This window comes from Pseudophryne corroboree, chromosome 8, assembly GCF_028390025.1.
Source record: "Pseudophryne corroboree isolate aPseCor3 chromosome 8, aPseCor3.hap2, whole genome shotgun sequence".
Taxonomy (NCBI): domain Eukaryota; kingdom Metazoa; phylum Chordata; class Amphibia; order Anura; family Myobatrachidae; genus Pseudophryne; species Pseudophryne corroboree.
The window spans coordinates 289208972-289232222 of NC_086451.1; the positions used below are offsets into that span (position 1 = coordinate 289208972).

At 45.1% G+C, this 23251-nt stretch overlaps 1 long non-coding RNA gene across 1 annotated transcript in view; it reads right to left on the minus strand.

Moving 5' to 3' along the window:
• Positions 1-547: 547 nt before the first annotated feature.
• The window catches only part of LOC134947724 (uncharacterized), a 213698-nt gene continuing 190994 nt past the window's right edge, over positions 548-23251 (minus strand). The window contains exons 4-5 of the long non-coding RNA XR_010182727.1: positions 2494-2583; positions 548-1844 (exon numbers count right to left, since the gene is read on the minus strand). This is a non-coding gene — a long non-coding RNA (uncharacterized LOC134947724). The remainder of the gene's footprint in view (positions 1845-2493; positions 2584-23251) is intronic.

Sequence of the window (23251 nt, forward strand, 5' to 3'; positions counted from 1 at the left end):
TAGGTCAGTTGTGGTGAATTTAAGCTGTTTTATGGAGATGATCAGGAGCATACAAAAGGTGAGGCAGCCATCTTGGGCGCCATACATTGAGGAGATGATGATATGGAGGATTGATGGAGGAGGTGATGATATGGAGATAGTTGGAAGAGATGATATGGGACACTGATGGAGGATCTGATGATATGGTGGATTTATGGAGGATATGATGTTAGGGGGGATTGATGGATGAGGTAATGATAGGGGAGATTGATGGAGGAGATGATATTATGGGGGATTGATGGAGGAGATGATGATAAGGGGGATTGATGGAGGATATGATGATATTTGGGATTAATGGAGGAGATGATGATAAGTGGGATTGATAGAGAAGATAATGATATGGGAGATTGATGGAGGAAATGATGACATGGGGGATTGATGGTAGTATGATAATATAGGTGGAACATGATGATATCGAGACCTAAAGTGAGTCATGGTGATAGTAGGCATTGTTGAAAGATATAATGTAATAATAATAATAATAATAATAATAATTAAATTGCTAATAATAATAACAACAATAATAATAATTTTATTTACATAGCACTCTTTCTCCAACAGTACTCAAGACACTTTACAGACTTAAGTATACAGCAACAGACAAGCCATACAGACATAAAAAAGAAAATGTAGAGTGCAATATAAGCACAGTGCAGGGTTGGTGCAGGCATTTCAGGTAAACACTTCCACAGATTGTGTATTCCACCCTCACAAGGTACCAAGTGAGGCAGCCATCTTGGGCGCACTGTGTAGGATTACCCTGGGTGGAATAGTCGACCCCTTGAAGAGATGACACAAAATGGGATGATTGCAGAATCTTAACGCTTAGAGTAGAGTCCCAAAAATACAGTCAGTTCATCCCATCCACAAGCACACCAGATGAGGCAGCCATGTTGGGTGGACTATGCAGATCACACTTTTGGAGGTGAGCCATATAAGGTCTCAATGCATATATGGGAAAACTGACACTTGTTTGTAGAATGATATACCCTGTACAGAAAGATCCACATGAAATACATCCTGCCCGTGGAGGAACCATCCGAGGTAACCATCTGGCATGCACTGAGTAGGTTGCTGCTGGCAGGGTGTGCAGTCAGTGGAGGTACACATTACTGGGTTACAGTAGCACACAGTGGGTGGAAGTGCGCTGTGAAACGCCAAAAAACTTATGGTAAGAATACATTTTAAGGTAACCAACGGAAGGGGGAAAATTGGGGTAACATTATTTTGCTAAAATTATAAATGTCCTGGTCTTAAGGGAGCAGTACAGGTGGGTTTGAGAATGTGGGTAGCACACTAATGTCCCTACTGAGCCAGTCCTGGTACTCTCCCTCCACATCTTTTTGCTCACCTTGAGGGGAGGCCAGGGGGCAGTCCTGATGTTCTTAACTGGAGGGGTAATAGGCCTGGCCCTGGTGTTCTCATGGAAGAGGTGAGGAAAAGCCACATAATGATCCTGAGCTGCAGTGTTGGTCAAATTGTTTCATTTTGGATTATAGAGTAGTCCAAATCCAGGTCAAACTCCGGTTTTAACTGTATCCTTGAAATTACATCCTTCAAATGCATTCCTAACAAATGCAGGCCAAGGCTCTGACTACAGACCTTGTCAATAATGCTCTTGGACACTACACACTATATCAGCTGGCACAAGGGGAGCTGTGCTCTAGCATGTCCAGCAATCTTAGCAGAGGGGGTGTTGCATTGCAGACAGGATCACAGTTGCACACAAACTTTCTTGGGGTGTAAAAAATGTAGCCAGAGAGAGATGAGAAACTCAGATATATCATCATGAAGATGGTTTTTACCTGTGAAGAAAGGAGAGGTGGGATGATGAGGACCTTGGTGATTTGGGGAAGGACACAGTGATATAGGTGACTGATAGAGAAATATTAAATTGTGGATTGATGGAGGACATAATGGTAGGATGATTGATGTGGGATGTGATGACATGTATGCCAGATAGAGACAAACATAATATTTCACATTTGTTTATACACTGTGTATGAACAATACTTACAGTTTTTCTTCTTCATTCTTCTCTTCTATCAATGATACCCTTATCACACTGAGCCTTGGACCCGGGATATTGCTGGTGCTACCCAGGTCCTGTGTGAAACACTCGACCATGGTTGTGTGTCCTGGGTCGTCTACCCAGGTTGCGACCAGGGTTATTGCCAGGACCAACTCGGGTTGGTTGCAGGGGGAAAGATGTAACCGGGTTATTTGACCCGATTCTCACTTCAAGACTACTGGTTAGCTGTGTATTCAGAAGTCCTGCCTACGGGAAGTGACATGCAGGGCAGACCGCCCAGACAGAGGTGCAGTATGAAGGCAGTGACCTGGAAATAACCCAGGTCGAAAGTGTGCTGAGAAAGGGGTCTGACATGGCTAGAAACTGTGTTTAGTATCTCAGATCGGAGCTGGGGCTTGAATATGAAAGGGGTATGAGTGTACCTTATATTACACTGCTTAATCACAGCATAAGCTCTGCACAAGTCTCTCCCACACACAGCAATCTGTCTGACAGGCTTGCAGCTTTCCTTTCTATAAAGACAAAATACAAAGTATACTTAAACATAATTGCCTATATTATTAGTTTAAATACATAAATACTTACAATACTTACAATATTACTTATGCATTTAGGAATAATGAACACTATGGGGTATATTTACTAACATTCGTAATTTTCGGAAAAAGGTCAAAGTTCAATCACGAATGACATCGAAAGTGTAAAACTGCAACTTTTTGAATTTATTACGCCTAATTTACTAAACTGTCGTATTCGGATTTTTCATTTGTTCCGATGTCGATGTCATTCGTGTTTTTCCCCCGTTTTTTACGGCAGTGATTAGCAAAACACTGCCGACTTTATCACAATGAATCTCGGCCGGATCTGTGTGATCCGTGCTGGGGTTCATTTTTTTTTTTTAAATAAACACTGTAAAACGGAGAAAAAAAATGCGTGGGGTCCCCCCTCCTAAGCATAACCAGCCTCGGGCTCTTTGAGCCGACCCTGGTTGCAGAAATATGGGGAAAAAAATGACAGGGGTTCCCCCATATTTAAGCAACCAGCATCGGGCTCTGCGCCTGGTCCTGGTTCCAAAAATACGGGGGACAAAAAGAGTAGGGGTCCCCCGTATTTCTAAAACCAGCACCGGGCTCCACTAGCTGGACAGATAATGCCACAGCCGGGGGTCACTTTTATATAGTGCCCTGCGGCCGTGGCATCAAAAATCCAACTAGTCACCCCTGGCCGGGGTACCCTGGGGGAGTGGGGACCCCTTCAATCAAGGGGTCCCCCCCCCAGCCACCCAAGGGCCAGGGGTGAAGCCCGAGGTTGTCCCCCCCATCCAATTGGCTGCGGATGGGGGGCTGATAGCCTTTTGTGAAAATGAAAAGATATTGTTTTTAGTAGCAGTACTACAAGGCCCAGCAAGCCTCCCCCGCATGCTGGTACTTGGAGAACCACAAGTACCAGCATGCGGCAGAAAAACGGGCCCGCTGGTACCTGTAGTACTACTACTAAAAAAATACCCCAAAAAAGACAATACACACACACCTTGAAAGTAAAGTTTTATTACATGCATCCACACAAACATACATACATACTTACCTTATGTTCACACGAGGGTCTGTCCTCTTCTCCAGTAGAATCCATGGGGTACCTGTTGAATAAATTCTACTCACCAGATCCAGGGTCCCAGGCTCCTCGTAGCATCCATTTGTAATCCACGTACTTGAATAAAATAAAAAAACGGAGAGCCGAGCCACGCACTGAAAGGGGACCCATGTTTGCACATGGGCCCCCTTTCCCCGAATGCCAGAAACCCACTCTGACTGATGTCTAAGTGGGTTTCTTCAGCCAATCAGGGAGCGCTACGTTGTAGCACCCTCCTGATCGGCTGTGTGCTCCTGTACTGTCTGACAGGCGGCACACGGCAGTGTTACAATGTAGCGCCTATGCGCTCCATTGTAACCAATGGTGGGAACTTTCTGCCCTGCGGTTGACCGAAAGTGACCTCACCGCTGAGCAGAAAGTTCCCACCATTGGTTACAATGGAGCGCATAGGCGCTACATTGTAACACTGCCGTGTGCCGCCTGTCAGACAGTACAGGAGCACACAGCCGATCAGGAGGGTGCTACAACGTAGCGCTCCCTGATTGGCTGAAGAAACCCACTTAGACATCAGTCAGAGTGGGTTTCTGGCATTCGGGGAAAGGGGACCCATGTGCAAACATGGGTCCCCTTTCAGTGCGTGGCTCGGCTCTCCGTTTTTTTATTTTATTCAAGTACGTGGATTACAAATGGATGCTACGAGGAGCCTGGGACCCTGGATCTGGTGAGTAGAATTTATTCAACAGGTACCCCATGGATTCTACTGGAGAAGAGGACAGACCCTCGTGTGAACATAAGGTAAGTATGTATGTATGTTTGTGTGGATGCATGTAATAAAACTTTACTTTCAAGGTGTGTGTGTATTGTCTTTTTTGGGGTATTTTTTTAGTAGTAGTACTACAGGTACCAGCGGGCCCGTTTTTCTGCCGCATGCTGGTACTTGTGGTTCTCCAAGTACCAGCATGCGGGGGAGGCTTGCTGGGCCTTGTAGTACTGCTACTAAAAACAATATCTTTTCATTTTCACAAAAGGCTATCAGCCCCCCATCCGCAGCCAATTGGATGGGGGGGACAGCCTCGGGCTTCACCCCTTGCCCTTGGGTGGCTGGGGGGGGACCCCTTGATTGAAGGGGTCCCCACTCCCCCAGGGTACCCCGGCCAGGGGTGACTAGTTGGATTTTTGATGCCACGGCCGCAGGGCACTATATAAAAGTGACCCCCGGCTGTGGCATTATCTGTCCAGCTAGTGGAGCCCGGTGCTGGTTTTAAAAATACGGGGGACCCCTACTCTTTTTGTCCCCCGTATTTTTGGAACCAGGACCAGGCGCAGAGCCCGATGCTGGTTGCTTAAATATGGGGGAACCCCTGTCAATTTTTTCCCCATATTTCTGCAACCAGGATCGGCTCAAAGAGCCCGAGGCTGGTTATGCTTAGGAGGGGGGACCCCACGCAATTTTTTTAAAGAAAATAACCACTTTCCCACCCCTTCCCACTGATATACATGCACGGATCTCATGGATCCCTGCATGCCTATACAATCACGGATTAAAAAAGCAGGTCTGTTTTTTTTTAGCACTTTTTTACGAGTTGTAATTTTTCACGGCAGTGTTTTTTTTTTTTTTTGCTTTGCACTTCTTAGTAAATTACCGAGATTCATACTTAAACAGCCGCGTTTTGACCGATGGTGTATTCATTCGTATTTTTTTTGTTGGACTTCCAAAAAATTACGAATGCCCTCATCACTGCCGTGATTATTGCTTAGTAAATTACCGAGATGACACTTTGATGAAAAAACGGCATCTCGGTCAAAATCGGGACCTTAGTAAATATACCCCTATGTTGTGAAAAATAACATAAAGGAAGTTACCTGGACCTGTATAACAGCATTTGACCTTCCTCCTCATGCTTTCATATGGCCAAAGAACACCTTGGTGGCCTATGGTATCCTTAAATATATCACACCAAAGGTGACATTTCCATATTTAAATACTCTGTTCATTGTCTAATGTAATGTGCAATGTTCATGAATGTATCAAATAAATAGTGTAATATTGTGTATGACCCTGTGGTTCTACTAATCATTTTACATTTGATATCCCTGGCAAATCAATGCTCTCTCAGCCTTCGATTTGAACCTTAACTTGCCCCGTTTGTACAGTACTCTAAGGCCCTCATTCCGAGTTGATCGCTCGCTAGCTGCTTTTAGCAGCATTGCACACGCTAGGCCGCCGCCCTCTGGGAGTGTATCTTAGCTTAGCAGAATTGCAAACGAAAGGATAGCAGTTCTGCTATTAAATATTTCCCTGCAGTTTCTGAGTAGCTCCAGACCTACTCCTAGATTGTGATCACTGCAGACTGTTTGGTTCCTGGTTTGACGTCACAAACACGCCCTGCGTTCGGCCAGCCACTCCCCCGTTTCCCCAGCCACTCCTGCATTTTCATCTGGCACACCTGCGTTTTTTAGCACACTCCCGGAAAACGCTCAGTTGCCACCCACTTCCTGTCAATCACTCACCGATCAGCAGAGCGACTGAAAAGCGTTGCTCGGCCCTGTGTAAAATTGCATAGTTTTATGTGAAAGTACTTAGCGCGTGCGCCCTGTGGCCCATATGCATGCGCAGAACTGCCTGATTTTAGCCTGATCGCAATTCTGCTAAAAACGGCAGCGAGCGAACAACTCGGAATGACCACCTAAATTAGCAGAAACATTGTAAGCGTGACCAAGCCCAGTTTGGGTGTTGGCTGAAAGTTCTACAAAGAACCTCAATGTATCCTTGTATAGCGCCGTCTATACTTTGCGGCGCCCAATAAATTACAACAATAATAACAATAATAATAATAATAATCATCATCATCATAATAATAATAATAATAAAAAACAAAAGGAAATTTTAATAGCATACCTAAAACAAAGGCAAGCCTTACGTGTAGGATCTAGCCCATAGAGTGCAAAGCATGTACCAGTACTTTCACATAGGACAGAGTAATAAAATAAAATTATTTGCATAAGTCAGTAAGGTACAAGTTCAACTGTGTTTTTTCCCTTGCTTGGGTGCATGCTTCCTGGTCTATAAAAGACAGTATAAAAAAAATGTTCTTTTGTAGCTTTGCTTATTAGGAAAGTCAAATTGTTGTTCTCAACAAGATGTTCCTACTCAAATGCCTTAAGGGCTGCAATCAGTTTCAATAGGCTTCTAGTAATCTGGTATTCAGCTGTAACGTGACTGAAAAAAACAAACCAGTTAGCTCATGTTAACTCGTGTTTCTCAGAACCTGTAGAACAAAAACATCAAAACTACAGGGTCAAAGCTTGGGCTGAAAACCAGAATGAGTGCAGTAAATGAATACATATGAGAAGGGGAGTTCCCTCCTCCACCTACATATGAACAGACAGGAAAGATTTTATTATGTGACTGTCAGCAGCAACATGTTATATATGACAGGGGCCGACCCTGATCAATTTGATACCCTAGGCAAGATTTTGGTTGATGCTCTCCTCAATGTGGAACCCGAGAAAGGAGTGTGGCTTTGCCAAATGGCCATGGCCTCGTGACAGTGAGTGACTAGGGAGGCAGAGGATGTCAGTGTCTCCTGTCATCAAATCTCACCCCCTTGTGTATCTAATGCCATCAAATCTCTCCCCCTTGTATGTCTCCAGCCATCAAATCTATCCTCCTTGTGTGTCTCCAGCCATCAAGTCCCCCTATCTTGTGTCTCCAGTCATCAAGTCTCTCCCTCTTGTGTGTCTCCAGCAGGGCTGTTTCTAGCCAATTTGGCTCCCAGTGCAAGATTTGAAAATGCGCCCCCCCCCCCCCCCCATTGACATACAAAAATATATATATGCCCCCCCCCCATAGATAGAAAAAGCAAGCACGCGCCGAAGGTGCGCGCGCTCCCGGCAAGGGTGTGTGGCCTCATTAAAATGGGCGTGGCCTCATCTGATCTCATCATCACGGCCACCACAGAAAAAAAAAGTCTCCATTTTACACAGTACGGCAGGCAAGAGTCCCCATTTTACACATTGCGGCAGGCACGTGTCCCCATTTTACACATTGCGGCGGGCACGTGTCCCCATTTAACACAGTATTGCAGGCAAGTGTCCCCATTTTACACAGTACGGCAGGCAAGTGTCCCCATTTTACACAGTACGGCAGGCAAGTGTCCCCATTTTACACAGTACGGCAGGCAAGTGTCCCCATTTTACACAGTATGGCAGGAAAGTGTCCCCATTTTACACAGTACGGCAGGGAAGTGTCCCCATTTTACACTTTACGGCAGGCAAGAGTCCCCATTTTACACAGTACGCCAGGTAAGAGTCCCCATTTTACACAGTACGGCAGGCAAGAGTCCCCATTTTACACAGTATGCAGGCACAAGTCCCCATTTTACACATTGCGGCAGGCACATGTCCCCATTTTACACAGTACGGCAGGCAAGAGTCCCCATTTTACACAGCACGGCAGGCAATAGTCCCCATTTTACACAGTATTGCAGGCAAGTGTCCCCATTTTTACACAGTATTGCAGGCAAGTGTCCCCATTTTACACAGTATTGCAGGCAAATGTCCCCATTTTACACAGTATTGCAGGCAAGTGTCCCCATTTTACACAGTATTGCAGGCAAGTGTCCCCATTTTACACAGTATTGCAGGCAAGTGTCCGCATTTTACACAGTATTGCAGGCAAGTGTCCCCATTTTACACAGTTAGGCAGGCAATAGTCCCCATTTTACACAGTATTGCAGGCAAGTGTCCCCATTTTTACATAGTATTGCAGGCAAGTGTCCCCATTTTACACAGTATTGCAGGCAAGTGTCCCCATTTTACACAGTATTGCAGGCAAGTGTCCCCATTTTACACAGTATGGCAAGCAAGTGTCAAGTGGGGGGAGAGGGAGGGGGGGGGAGAGAGAGAATACTTACATACAGTATGAAGAGGCTCTTCCCGCTCTTCGGTCCGCGCCGGCTGCCTCCTCCTTCCAGCTGGCTCCCCCTCCTCTTGTCATCGGTACTTCTGTTCGGGGGGCGGAGTTTCGCGGAATGACGCGATTGCGTTGTGAGTCGTCACGAAGCAATCGCGTCATTGCACGAAACTCCGCCCCCCCGAACAGGAGTACTCGGGAAGGGGGAGGAGGGGGAAAAGGACCTGCAAAGTGCTGCGGCGGGCGCCCCGTGCGGTGGCACGGCTCGCCCGCCGCTAGAAACGGCACTGGTCTCCAGCAATAAAATCTCTCCCACTTTAGTGTCACTAGCCGTCAAATCCCTCCCTCTTGTGTGTCTCCAGCCATCAAACCTCTCCCCATTGTGTGACTCCAGCCATGAAGCCTCTCCCCATTTTGTGGTTCTCCAGCCATCAAGTCTCCCTCCACTTTGTGTCTCTAGCCATCAAGGGGGTCATTCTGAGTTGATCGCTCGCTGACGTTTTTCACAGCGCAGCGAACAGGTTACTACTGCGCATGCGTATGCACCGTAATGCGCATGCACGTCATACAGGTACAAAGTGGATCGTTGCTGGGTGATTGATTTAACGAAGAATCCATTCGCATAGCCGATTGCAAGGAGATTGACAGTAAGAGAGCGTTTATGGGTGTCAACTGACCATTTTCAGGGAGTGTTTGTAAAAACGCAGGCTTATCCAGGCGTTTGCAGGGCGGGTGTCTGACGTCAATTCTGGGACCAAAAAGACTGAAGTGATCGCAAGGGCTGAGTAAGTCCAGAGCTACTCGGAAACTGCAAAAAAGTTTTCGTCCCGCTCGGCTACACACGTGTTCGCACACTTGTAAAGTGAAAACACACTCCCCCGTGGGCGGCGACTATGCGTTTGCACGGCTGATAAAAGTAGCTAGCGAGCGATCAACTCGGAATTACCCCCCAAGTCTCTCCCGCTTGTGTGCCTCCAGCAACTAAATATATCCTCCTTGTGTGTCTCCAGCCATCAAATCTCTCCCCTTATATGTCTCCAGCCATCAAATACGGATGGTGTAATGGTTAGCATTACTGCCACATAGCACTGAGGTCATGGGTTTGATTCCCACCATGGCTCTAACATTGTGGAGTTTGTATATTCTCCCCGTACTTGTGTGGGTTTCCTCCGGGTACTCTGGTTTCCTACCTCAATCCAAAAAATAGGATTTTAATTACCTACCGGTAAATCCTTTTCTCGTAGTCCATAGAGGATGCTGGGACCACATTAGTACCATGGGGTATAGATGGGTCCACCAGGAGCCATTGGCACTTTAAGAGTTTGAGAGTGTGGGCTGGCTCCTCCCTCTATGCCCCTCCTACCAGATTCAGTCTAGAAACTGTGCTCGAAGAGACGGACATCTTCGAGAGAAGGATTTTACACAGATAGTGGCAAGATTCACACCAGCTCACACACAAGGCAAACCAAGCTAACTAGCTTGAAACATCAGCAACGGCTGAACAAGATTACTTACCAAGTAACAAAATAGTACTTAACCTAGAACTAAGCAGTACTGAACTAAACAACCACTGCAGGATCACGAAGCGCTGGGTGGGCATCCAGCATCCTCTACGGACTACTAGAAAAGGATTTACCGGTAGGTAATTAAAATCCTATTTTCTCCTACGTCCTAGAGGATGCTGGGGTCCACGTTAGTACCATGGGGATGTATGAAAGCTCCCAGAACGGGAGGGAGAGCGCGGAGGTTCCTGCAGAACCAATTGACCAAACTTAAGGTCCACAGAGGCCACAGTATCGAACTTGTAGAACTTTGCGAACATGTTCGACCCTGACCAAGTAGCTGCTCGACAGAGTTGTAAGGCCGAGACACCCTGGGCAGCCGCCCAGGAAGAACCAACCTTACGAGTAGAGTGGGCCTTAACAGACGTAGGAAACGGCAAGTCTACCGTAGAATACGTATGCTGGATAGTGAACCTGATCCAGTGAGAGATCGTCTGCTTAGAAGCAGGACACACAATTTTCTTGGGATCATACAGGACAAACAGAGCAGTCCTCCTCACATAGATTTTTAGAGCCTTATAACATCTAAGGACTTTGATGAAATTGAGGAGTCAATCGCAACTGGCACCACAATAGGTTGGTTGATATGAAATGCCGACACAACCTTCGGAAGAAACTGCTGACGTGTCTGAAGCTCAGCTCTGTCTTCATGGAAGATTAAGTATGGGCTTTTACATGACAAAGCCCCCAACTCCGAAACACGTCTAGGAGAAGCTAAGGCCAGCAAAGTGACAGCCTTCCACATGAGAAACTTGACCTCAACCTCCTGTAGAGGCTCAAACCAGTTCGACTGGAGGAACTGCAACACCGCGTTAAGATCCCAAGGCGCCGTAGGCGGTACAAAGGGAGGTTGGATGTGCAGAACTTCCTTCAAAAAAGTCTAAACCTCAGGGAGGGCAGCCAACTGTTTCTGGACGAAAATGGATAGGGCCAAAATTTGGACCTTTATAGATCCTAACCTTCGGCCCATATCCACACCTGTTTGCAGGAAGGAGGAGAAAACGTCCCAGTTGAAACTCCACCGCAGGAAACTTCTTGGACTCACACCAAGATACATATTTTTTTCAAATACGATGGTAATGTTTTGACGTTACTCCTTTCCTAGCCTGTATCAGGGTAGGAATAACCTTGTTCGGAATGCCCTTCCGAGCTAATATCTGTCGTTCAACCTCCATGCCGTCAAATGTAGCCATGGTAAGTCTTGATAGGCGAACGGCCCCTGCTGCATCAGGTACTCCCAAAGAGGAAGAGGCCTCAGCTCTTCTAGCAATAGATCCAGAAGATCCACGTACCAAGCCTTTCTTGGCCAGTCCGGAGCAATGAGGATTGCCTGAACTCTTGTTCTCATTATGAGTTTGAGAACTCTTGGAATGAGTGGAAGTGGAGGAAACACATACACTGACTGGAACACCCATGGAGTCACTAGGGCATCCACCGCCACTGCTTGCGGGTCCCTCGACCTGGAACAATACCGTCGAAGCTTCTTGTTGAGACATGAGGCCATCATGTCGATTTGGGGTACGCCCCAAAGATCTGTTACCTCCTTAAACAATTCCAGATGGAGACCCCACTCCCCTGGATGGAGTTCGTGTCTCCTGAGGAAGTCTGCTTCCCAGTTGTCTACTCCCGGAATGAAGATTGCTGACAGCGCGCCAACGCGTGTTTTTCTGCCCAGAGGATGATTCTTGTCACCTCTGACATTGCAGCTCTGCTCTTCGTTCTGCCCTGTCGGTTTATGTAAGCCACTCTCGTTACATTGTCCGACTGCACTTGAATGGCCCGATTTCTCAGAAGATGGGCCGCTTGGAGAAGACCGTTGTAGATGGCTCTTAATTCCAGAATGATTATCGGCAGCCCGGCTTCCAGACTTGACCACCTTCCTTGGAAGGTTTCCCCTTGAGTGACTACACCCCAGCCCCGGAGACTTGCATCCATGGTTAGAAGGATCCAATTCTGAATCCCGAACCTGCGGCCCTCCAGAAGGTGAGGTAATTGCAGCCACCAGAGGAGTGAAATCCTGGCCTTTGGTGACAGACGTATTCTCTGGTGCATGTGTAGATGGGATCCCGACCACTTGTCCAGGAGATCCAGTTGGAAGGTCCGAGCGTGAAACCTCCTGTGCTGCAGAGCCTCGTAAGAGGCCACCATCCTCCCCAGAAGGCGAATGCACTGATGAACCAACACCTGGGTTGGCTTCAGGACATCCTGTACCATTGTTTGTATCACCAACGCTTTTTCCTCTGGAAGAAACACCCTCTGCACTTCCGTGTTGAGGATCATTCCCAGAAAGGACAACCTCCTGGTTGGTACCAAATGTGATTTTGGAAGATTCAGGATCCAACCATGTTCCCTGAGAAACTGGGTCATGAGAGCTACGGACCGTAACAGCTTCTCCTTGGACGATGCTTTTATCAGCAGATCGTCCAGATATGGAATTATGTTCACTCCCTGTCTGCGGAGGAGATCCATCATTTCCGCCATCACCTTGGTGAATGCCCTTGGTGCTGTGGAGAAGCCGAATGGCAGAGCCTGGAACTGAAAATGACAGTAAAACAGTGCGAATCAAAGATAAGCTTGATGTGCAGCCAAATCGGAATGTGGAGGTACGTATCCTTGATATCCAGGGATACCAGGAATTCCTCCTCTTACAGACCTGATATCACTGCCCTTAGAGACTTCATTTTAAACTTGAACTCCCTCAGAAAGGGGTTTAGTGATTTTAAGTTCAGAATGGGCCTGACCGAACCATCCGGTTTCGGTACCACGAACTGGTACGATAACCTGTGCCTCCACCAGCTTCTGGATGGCTCCCTGTAGGGTAGCTCTGTCTGTTGGCAAAGCTGGCAAGCCTGATTTGAAGAACCGGTGAGGAGGGAGACCTTGAAATTCCAGCCGGTACCCCTGGGACACAATATCTAGTACCCAGGGATCCAGGCCGGACGACACCCAGACGTGACTGAAATGTCTGAGTCTCGCCCCCACCGGCCCTACCTTCAGGCCGCGCTGTCCACCGTCATGCTGAGGACTTTGGTGTACCAGAAGCAGGTTTCTGTTCCTGGGGACCTGCAGAAGCAGGTTTCTTGGATTTTGGCCGACCTCCTCTAAAGAAGGCGTTGGATGGTTTGGCCTTTCTTGTTTTAGTAACACGAAAGGACTGTGATGCCGCTGAAGGAAAAGGTTTCTTCACAGCAGGTGCAGCTGAGGGAAGAAAAGGTGACTTACCCACTGTAGCCTTGGAGATCCACGCATCCAACGCTTCCCCAAAAAGAGCCTGACCTGTGTGGAGTAGGGTCTCCACACCTCTCCTGGATTCCGCGTCGGCAGACCACTGGCGCAGCCACAGTCCTCGACGAGCTGAGACAGACATGGAAGAAATTCTTGCAGCCATTGAACTCAGGTCCTTCATTGATTTTACCATAAATCCTGCAGAATCCTGAATGTTACATAAAAACAATTTTTTTGTCACTTTTATCCATAGTATCCAAATCCTCAAGTAACATGCCTGACTACTTTACTATAGCTTTGGAAATCCATGCACAGGCAATAGTAGGACGTAGTATCCCCACTGAAGCCGTGTATATGGATTTGAGCGTAGTATCAATTTTGTGGTCAGCCGGCTCCTTTAAGGCGGTAGATTCTGGAACAGGTAAAACCAACTTTTTTTTAGAGTCTGGATACAGACGCGTCCACTATGGGTGGGTTTTCCCATTTTTTCCTATTCTCCTCAGGGAAGGGAAAAGCAACCAGAACCCTTCTAGGGATCTGGAATTTTTTCTCTGGGTTTTCCCATGCTTTCTCAAATATAGCATTTAATTCTTTGGACGCAGGGAGGGTTAGCGAGGCTTTCTTATTGTCAGTGAAGTAAGCCTCCTCAACCTGCTCCGGTGTTGTATCTGCAATATTCAACACATCCCTTATAGCCTCTATCATTAATTGCACCCCTTTAGCAAGAGATGCAGCCCCCCTTAGCACATTCCCATCACCGTCTGCCATGTCAGAGTCAGTATCCATGTCATCCTGCATAATCTGTGAAAGAGCACGTTTATGGGAACCTCCTGAGGGGGGCCCTGAAGTAACAGAACCGGACCAAACTGCCATAGAGTTCTGTAAAACCTGAGTTGCAGATTCATTCTGTGCAACCCTAGTAGAAATCTGAGAAATCATGGATTTGATAGAGGATAACCATTCAGGCTCCCTTGCTGGTATTTGTGCTAAAACAGTGCAATCCTGATTACATGAAATTATAATATAACGTGCAGAGAGAGTTAGATTTGGATGGGTTATTTTTATTTTTATTCTGTGCAGGGTAAACACTGGCTTCTTTATTTTTACACTCCAATTTAGATTTCAATTTGAACACACCACACCCAAATCTAACTCTCTTTGCACATGTTATATCTGCCCCCCCCCTGCAGTGCAAATAGTTTTGCCCATTAGCTAACAAATTTGCTGCTGCGATCAGATCTGAATTAGGCCCTTTATACCATGTATAGTTTTGTGCACTTCAGAGGTTGATATCGGCGCTGTGAAGGATGCACCCAAGTCAGAAGAGAGGGAGGGGTAATTGTAGACCAAAAGGAATCCCGCTTGCTCACATCAGAATGTGAAAGTGCATACAAAATAGCATACAAGGAGCGGAATTTCTCCCCTATTTGCTTGCTAGAAAAAGTATATGTGTCAGAAGTAGTGTGTAATCGTTTAATAAGGATTGATTCGATAAGAGTCTGCCTGTCCTGTTACCATGTTTGTAAAATTTTAATTCTGTATGAAAGGTATATCTATTCCCCATTTCAGTAAGGATCCCTTCAAAGTGAGTCTTATTTTCCTGTTAGACCATTTTGAGAGCAGGGGTAGGGGAGGATTTATATGCTGAAAAAGACGCTGTGAAAGATTGCTGAGCTGATTTAAAGATTCATAGAAATGTCTTCCTGTTATTTGATACATAAGAAATGACATCGCCTCGAACCACCGCTTTTGATGCCTGCCAAAACAGTACAGGATTATCTTTCTGATAAAGTAGATTATCATGTTTGTAGGCCAGCCAGGAGGACTCCACTCTATTACAAAGTGTCAAAGAGGAGAGCAGATGGGAGGGGAATCTCCATTGTCTAAATGGCCCTTTATTTTATCAATATTAACTGCCATTGTAGCATGTACCAAAGCATGCCCACTGGTCACACATACCCAACCCCAATGAAACATCCTGCACAAACACGTTTTCCTCATTCTCCATACAGTAGGAAAGGAAAGTAGAATATAATCATGAACAGCCCTAAAGGGGTCGAGGTGGGGGGAGGAGACACAATAGGGAAAGAACGTATGACAAGACAACAGATAGAAAAACAAAAATAAGACAACATCCAAAAAGTGAACCGCAGTGCATCTACTGCACTGCATAATTAGTCAAACAGGGACTACCGGGCGGCACAGATATCCAGTGCCAAACCATATCCTAGCCGGTAATCTCCTAATCAAGCCCAGCAACATAGATAAAAATTGAAAACTGCGCAGTAAGCAGCATACATTGCTAAGGAAAAAGTAAGATGGCCCAAGATAGCAATATTATGATGTGTTCAACGAAGTATAGTGTAACATAAAAAGGTTCAGGCCAGCAATATAGCATAAGCAGGATACTACATGTGATACTGGAGTCACATTGTATCAGAGGAAGCGGGGGAAGCAGGATCCTCAAACAGTGCCGATTCAGACAACTCACGGAGGTATGCTTCCACGGAGGCAGCAGTGGTAAAATCTTTATAAGTGCCGCCATCATATAGTCTGAGGCGTGCTGGAAATAAAAGAGCGAAATGGCAACCCTGGTGAATCAAATTTTGACAGATATGGGAAAACTCTTTTCTTGCTTTGGTGACTTTGGTGGAGAAGTCCTTAAAGACATACAATTTGTGGCTGTCCCATGACAGATTGCGATGTTTGTGAGAAGCAGACCATAGAATGTCTTTATGTACAAAGTTGAGGCATCTAAAAATGACCACCCGCGGTCTGCGATCAGGTGTATTTCGTTGGGGACCCAATCAGTATGCTCTTTCTGTTATCAAGTCTTTACAGCCATAAGCTACATCTACTGTAGAATTGCAGGGAGGGTCGTAGTCAGAAATGCAATGAGGTCTGTCCCTTTAAGGGTCTCCGGCAACCCGACCACTCTCAAATTATTTCAGTGTGACCTATTTTCAAGGTCATCAACCTTATTAAACAATTGGGCATGAGATTTACTGGAGGGCAGCATAATCAGCTTTGAGAGAGGTAATCTCTTGAAAGTTGCTGCCAGACACATTTTCAGTGTAAGAAACTCTGGGGCAGATGTATTAACCTGGAGAAGGCATAAGGAAGTGATAAACCAGGCACCAGCCAATCAGATCCTAACTGTTAATTTACATATTGGAGCTGATTGGCTGGTGCCTTTATCACCTTGCACATATCACTGGTTTATTACTTCCTTATGCCTTCTCCAGGTTAATACATCTGCCCCTCTGTGAGTAAGGTGCTGCAACTGGTCCTGTAAGGCAGACAGCGTTTGATGAAATATGTCAGCCTGCTCCTTCAGCATGGGTTTTATAGCATCCTTGATTGCCTTCACAACCTCCCCATAAGTGATAAAAGAGTCAGCGGTACCTTGTGTAGGGATGGAGGGAGAGTGAGACCGTACAGTATTTTGTGATTCTGACACATCTCCTTTGCCTTGTGTCTGGGCTGCAGCCTCCATCTAAGCGTTTTTTCTGCGGCGGTCTAAGCGTTTTTTATGAGATTTTCCAGGCATTGAAGAGGACAGAAAGTGGTCCATACAGGTAGAGGAGAGCCAGAGGGGTCAGCAGGTGCTGCAGTACAGCAGAATAAAGGCTGTTACACAGCTGTGGGGGCAAGAATTGCCGGGTTTGTAGCGGAGCTGCAGCTAGGCACAGCTCACTGCATGGTAGGTAGAGCCGGAAGTCCAAAGCTCTCATAATTTACCTATCTTTGCTGACTTCACTCTGCTTCTCTCTTTTGCGACATGCTCTCTCATGTGAATGACTGATGGAACCTTAGGTCATGCCAGCATCAAACTGATGGAAGCTGCAGGAGCTGTCTACAGGCATTGGGTCTCCTCCCACCTTGTGTATCCAACTATCATGTCTCTCCCCCTTGTGTATCTCCAGCCATCAAATCTCTCCCCACTTTGTGTCTCCAGTCATCAAGTCTCGCCCTCTTGTTTGTTTCCAGCAATGAAATCTCTCCCCCTTTAGTGTCTCCAGCCATCAAATCTCTCCCCCTTGTGTGTCTCCAGCTATCAAATCTTTCCCACTTGTATGTCTCCAGCCATCAAATCTCTCCCCCTTTTGTGTCTCCAGCCATCAAGTCTCCCCCGACTTTGTTTCTCCAGCCATTAAGTCTCTCCCCACCTTGTGTCTCCAGTCATCAAGTGTCTCCCTCTTGTGTGTCTCCAGCAATTAAATATCTCCCCCTTTAGTGTCTCCAGCCATCAAATCTCTCCCCATTGTAAGTGTTCAGCATCAAATCTCTCTCCCTTGTTTGTCTTCAGCAATCCAATCTAATTTACCTGTCTTTTCTGTCTTTACTTTGCTTCTCTCCTCTGCAGCATGCTCTCTGCTGTGAATGACTGACAGAACCTTATGTCATATATATACAAAATGGACTGGATCAGTGAATCTTGCACAGCTCCTGTTTCAATCTTTATCTTTGGATAAATGGGGTCTCCTTTACGAAACCTTTTATATGTTGATAAATCCTCAGATGTTTTTATAAAAAACAAAAAACACAGCAACTGAAATACTATCTGTATATACACAATATATTCAAGTGTATATATCCCACCCTTTCTTTTCACCCACATGTATATACAGTAAGAATCAGGATGCTCACTTCTGTTTTTACATGCAGATAGTAGGGTGAAGTCCCATAAAGGTATCTTTGAAATAGTCCTTCCTTGTCGAAACCACCTCAGTGAAATAGATATGACAGTATTTGCTTAACTTATGCTTACATAAAACCGGTGTTTTGCATTCATATCACGGTTTCTTTAAAACTTTCAATATGCAAAAGAACCAAGAAGAACTCTCATGGTGCAGTGTTAAAACATTTAAGTAACCACACATGAACATAAAATATGGGGAGATTGCCTCCATACCAGATATAAGATGTATAGGTCCAAAAATATACCAGTAAAGCTGATGGAACCCAGGTCTCAGCTATTGCTGGCATTGTTCTGGATATCCTGGTATGGGTGGCTGCTTACTCCCCAATCACTCCTCCAACATGTTTCAACACTGTTGGGTGTCTTTGTCATGGAACCTTAGGTCATGCCAGAGAAACACTGATGGCAGCTGCAGGAGCTGTATGATCAGCGCTGGGAAGTACAGTCTTCCTGCTGCTGCTGCTTTGCTGTCTGTCAAGTAATGTGACAGGCAACGGCGCAGCAGTGCTAGAAAGCCTGTACATCGCATCGGAGGACAGACACTGACAGACACTTCTGAAATCTGGAGCCGACACAGGGGAGCTACTCTCCTTTCACCTCAAATTCTGGGATTTTATATTTGTCAATTTTACTGCTTTGTACATTGCATAGGTCCCACAGTGATGTAAAATATGCTTGCATGTTGAAAGTTGTAAAGAAACAGTGATATGAATGCAAAACGTCAGTTTTATGTAAGCATAAGTTAAGCAAATACTGTCATACCTATTTCACTGAGGTGGTTTCGACAAGGAGGGACTATTTAAGAGATACCGTACCTTTTTGGGAGTTCACCCTACTATCTGCATGTAAGCACAGAAGTGAGCATCCTGATTCTCACTGTATATACATGTGGGTGAAAAGAAAGGGTGGGATATATACACTTGAATTCTAAAGTGCGCTGTACAAATTTATTTTCCAAATTGTTGGCGCTTTTACAGATAAAAGATGATCTGACAGGTAGAACTTAAAATAAGACGTCATCTTTCCGGAGGATACCCTAGTGTTCTAAGAAAGTTTTTTTAATTTATTTTCTTTATGATGAATTCCATATTGTGTGATGAAGGACCATACTTTTTTAGGTGCTGTGTTCTTGGTCTTTGGTTCTAAAACTTAATCCTTTCTCATCTCAATGATGTCCTTTTTCATACTATCAATCTTTTATTTTTCATATCCTCTAGCAAGGACATTTTATTCCATTTTTTGTAGCTGTTGTGTGTAGAGATGAGCGGGTTCGGTTCTCAGAGAACCGAACCCGTCCGAACGTCACCACCCAAGCCTGGATCCAAGTCAGGCTCTGGTTTTCCTGCCTGACTCGGAAACCAGAACGAGGCAAAATGTCATCATCCCGCTGTCGGATTCTCGCAGGGATTGGATTCCATATAAGTCGCTGCGCGTCGCCGCCATTTTCACTCCAGCATTGGAGAGTGTCCAGTCCAGTGGTGGTGTCCCTGTGCTGCTGTATATGTCCAGTGGTACTGCTGTATATGTCCCAGTGATACTGCCGTATATGTCCAGCGGTACTGCCGTATAAATCCAGTGATCCTGCCCTATAATTCCAGTGATTCTGCCGTATATGTCCAGTGGTACTGCCGTAAAAGTCCAGTGGTACTGCCCTATAATTCCAGTGATCCTGCCGTATAATTCCAGTGGTACTGGCGTATAAGTCCAGTGATCCTGCCGTATTATTCCAGTGGTACTGGCGTAAAAGTCCAGTGATCCTGCCATATAATTCCAGTGATCCTGCCATATAAATCCAGTGATCCTGCCATATAATTCCAGTGATCCTGCCGTATAATTCCAGTGATCTTGCTGTATAATTCCAGTGATCCTGCCGTATAATTCCAGTGGTACTGCCGTATAAGTCCTGTCCAGTGATACTGCCATATATGTCTGGTGGTACTGCCGTATAATTCCAGTGATCCTGCCATATAATTCCAGTGGTACTGACGTATATGTCCAGTCCAGTGATACTGCCTTATATGTCCAGTGGTACTGCCGTATACGTCCAGTGGTACTGCCGTATAATTCCAGTGGTACTGCCGTATAAATCCAATGGTACTGCCGTATAATTCCAGTGATCCTGCCATATAATTCCAGTGGTACTGGAATATAAATCCAGTCCAGTGATACTGCCGTATATGTCCAGTGGTACTGCCATGTAAGTCCAGTGGTACTGTAGTATAATTCCAGTGATCCAGCTGTATAATTCCAGTGGTAATGGCAGATAAATCCAGTGGTACTGCCGTATAATTCTAGTGGTACCGGTGTGTAAGTCCAGTGATCCTGCCGTATAATTCCAGTGGCACTGGCGTATAAATACAGTGATACTGTTGTATAATTCCAGTGATACTGCCGTATAATTCCAGTGATCCTGCCATTTAATTCCAGTGGTACTGGCGTATAAATCCAGTGATACTGCAATATAATTCCAGTGATACTGCCGTATAATTCCAGTGATACTGCTGTATATGTCCAGTGGTACTGCCATATAATTCTAGTGATCCTGCCGTATATATATATATATATATATATATATATATACCCTGTTGCAACGCGGATTACTGAGTCCATAAAAACTATGCTGGTGTAAGACGTGCATCCGGTATCCGCCATTAGTGCAGTGGGACTGCAGTGCCAACCCTAGATGGGCCAGGTGTTTGTGCCACACACTTGTGTTACTTAGCCATCCAGCTACCTAATTGCACCTCTTTTTCTTCTTTGCATCATGTGCTGTTTGGGGCCTATTTTTGAAATCTGCCATCCTGTCTGCCACTGCAGTGCCACCCCTAGATGGACCAGATGTTTGTGCCGCCCACTTGTGTCACTTCCAGCCACCTCGGTGCAACCTTTTGGCCTAAAAACAATATTGTTATGTGTGAGGTGTTCAGAATAGACTGGAAATGAGTGGTAATGAATGTTATTGAGGTTAATAATACCATAGGATCAAAACTACCCCCAAATTCTGTGATTTTAGCAATTTTTATGTTTTTTTCAAAAATCATCCAGATCCAAAACCAAAACCAAAACCAAAACACGAAAGGGTGGTTTTGGCATAACCAATCCAGATCCAAAACATGAGGATGGAACCAGAACCAGAACCAAAACACAAAAAGTGCCTGCCGCACATCTCTAGTTGTGTGCAGACTTCTTGGTCGCTACAGTTACACTTAATGCATAGTTACTGGCTTCTTGGGACACCATCTAGCCATCTTCCAAGGTGTTTGCTCTGTCTGTCAATGTAGCTGTTAGAAACCATAGTTTTTTTTATAGCATTTGGTTTGTAGCTTTCTATTTTCTATGTACTAAGTAAGATCCAAAAATGTATTTAATTTTTATTGTTTAAAATAAACTTGATGTTGATTGTGTTCTAGTTGAGGGTAGTGCAAATGTTAGTAAGATCTTCTATGGTGCCCTTCCAAAAAAACAGAACATTTTCTATGTTGCAATGCCAGGATACCAGGTTTGCCCCCATATGTTGTTATACCATATGTTCTCCTCCCACTTTGCAAGGCAGAGGTTTGCGTAACTGGTGGAAATCTGGTACCCATGGTGGTCCCAACATGATGCAGATAATAAATACCTTTGAAAAAGAAAAAGTTATTATTAAGAATGAAGAACACCATGTTGTAGCAGAGATACCATCTTTGTGATCAATGATAGTATAGAACAAGGTTATATCTGCTGAAATCCTATACATGTTTTAATTCCATCTGATGTTGTTGATATTGAGTAACATAGTAACATAGTAACATAGTATCTAAGGTTGAAAAAAGACAATAGTCCATCGAGTTCAACCTACTTGTGGTCTCCTATGCACGATTATTTTGTATAAAATTTTGACTGAAGTTGATGACAGCCGTTACGTTTTACCCCTCTTTTTTATAATAACCATAGTGCGTGACTATGCCCCGTAACCCTGGATATCCTTATCCATTAGGAATTTATCTAACCCATTCTTAAAGGTGTTGACTGAGTCGGCCATTACAACTCCCTCAGGCAGGGAATTCCAAACACGTATCGTCCTTACCGTAAAAAAGCCTTTACGCCGTATTGTGCGGAATCTCCTCTCCTCTAACCTGAGCGAGTGTCCACGAGTTCTCTGTGTTGATCTAGCCAAAAACAGGTCCTGCGCAAGATCTGTATATTGTCCCCTTATATATTTGTAAATGTTGATCATGTCCACTCTTAATCTCCTCTTTTCCAGTGTAAACATGCCTAGTCTTGCAAGCCTTTTCTCGTATTCCAGCGTCTCTATGCCCTTGATTAGTTTGGTCGCCCGCCTTTGAACCTTTTCTAGCTCCAGGATATCCTTTTTGTAGTAAGGTGCCCAGAATTGTACACAGTATTCAAGGTGTGGCCTCACAAGTGATTTATATAACGGGAGTATAATACTCTCGTCCCTAGCATCAATTCCCCGTTTTATGCATGCTAATATCTTATTAGCCTTCTTTGCTGCAGTCCTACTTTGGGTACTACTGCATAGTTTGCTATATATGAGGACACCTAAGTCCTTTTCCAATACAGAATCCCGTAATTTTACCCCATTTAGTAGGTAGGTGTTATTTTTATTCTTGTTACCACAGTGCATTACCTTTCACTTGTCTGTATTGAAGCGCATTCTCCATTTCGCTGCCCAAGCTTCTAATTTAACTAAGTCGTTCTGAAGCGACTCAGCATCCCCCTCCGCATTTATAACTTTACACAATTTGGTATCATCTGCAAAAATTGACACCATGCTCTCTAGACCTTCTGTTAGGTCGTTAATGAAAATATTGAACAATAGCGGTCCTAATACTGAGCCTTGCGGCACACCACTTAGCACTTCAGTCCAAGTTGAAAAAGATCCATTAACCACAACGCGCTGCTCCCTATTATCTAACCAGTTTTTGACCCAAGTGCATATTGTGCTTCCTAGCCCTGATTCTTGTAGCTTGTAGATAAGTCTCATGTGTGGTACAGTGTCGAATTCTTTGGCAAAATCTAAAAAGATTACAGCCACCTCTTTACCCTGATCTAGGTTTGCGCTTACTGTTTCATAAAAGCCAAGTAAGTTGGTTTGACAGGATCTGTCCTTCATAAACCCATGTTGATTCCTTTTAATGACCTTATTGACTTCAAGGAACTTCTGAATACTATCTCTTAGAATA